The sequence below is a fragment of the Pteropus alecto genome, unplaced genomic scaffold (assembly GCF_000325575.1).
Source record: "Pteropus alecto unplaced genomic scaffold, ASM32557v1 scaffold237, whole genome shotgun sequence".
Classification (NCBI taxonomy): Eukaryota; Metazoa; Chordata; class Mammalia; order Chiroptera; family Pteropodidae; genus Pteropus; species Pteropus alecto.
In genome coordinates, this window is record NW_006440624.1 from 452,760 (window position 1) to 453,800 (window position 1,041).

At 59.0% G+C, this 1,041-nt stretch overlaps 1 protein-coding gene across 1 annotated transcript in view; it reads left to right on the plus strand.

Moving 5' to 3' along the window:
- Positions 1–6: 6 nt before the first annotated feature.
- RUFY3 (RUN and FYVE domain containing 3) overlaps positions 7–1,041 on the plus strand; it is a 67,828-nt gene continuing 66,793 nt past the window's right edge. The window contains exon 1 of the mRNA XM_006917285.3: positions 7–80. The gene's annotated coding sequence lies outside the window, so the exon portion shown is untranslated. The remainder of the gene's footprint in view (positions 81–1,041) is intronic.

Consider the following 1,041-nt stretch of genomic DNA (forward strand, 5'->3'; position numbering starts at 1 on the left):
CGCCTGGAGGACCCCGCCGTCGCCGGGCTCCCCGCTGCCCTTCCTGCTGCTGAGCTACCCGAGCGGCGGCGGCAAGCACCGTGAGTGGCGGCGGGGAAAGGGGGACGTCGGCGGTGAAGGGCTGGCCCGGGCCCGCGGAACTCCGCCTTCCTCTGGGTCCCGAAGCGCGGCGCCGGCCGGCGGGGAGGTGGGGGCACTGGGGAAGCCCCTGTCCCGGGACGCAGGGGGCGGCCACGGTCCAGGAGTGGGGTTATTCACCTCCGAGTCTCCCCAGGCCCTCGCCCGGCCTCCCTTCCTCTCCCGGGCCGAGAGCTCGTCCTCGTCAGCCTCTCCGGTGCTCGCCGGCTCCCAGACCCGGTCCCGGGCCGGGGGTACCCTTCCCTGGAGGAGTCGAGGAGGGGGCGGCGCCCAGAGACTCGGCAGCCCCACTGTCCCGCCTTCTGCGGGCTCCCAGCGCCGCGGCAGCCAAGTAGGTGTGGCTGCTGCGCCGCCCCCCCGGGCCGGCCTCAGTTGTACCTCTAAATTTTTTACGAGCGTTCATTCTGCACCCATAAATATTATAGATCCGTCTCCCAAAATGGGAATAGAAATCAGGAACAGCGCGCGAGATGACGAGAAGGGAATGGGTGGCTTGGGAAGGGCACACCATTCAGGATTATGTCTTTTGGCAGGAAGAGGCCTCCACCTTTTAAAACCATTGTCACGGGTGCCCTCTTAATGCTGCTGACCCCACTTTGAGCTCTATCGGTCAACAAATGTTTATTGCTACTCGTAAGGAGCCCTAGAATGGGTAATGTGTATAAAAGACTCTTAGAGGAGTGTTAAATCTGATTTAAAAAGACAAGATCTTTCAGTATGAAAATGTGTCTGAGGATACAAGGCATGATATAAATGTACTTTGCTGTATGAGTTCTGAAAACGGAAAGAAACTTGCGTAGGGTGAGGTGGGACCACTCCCCCCTCAGAGCTGGAGATAGATATATTTTTTTTAGCACCAAAGCAAACCTTTTTTTTACCTGCTCTGCACTGTCAAGAAACCCT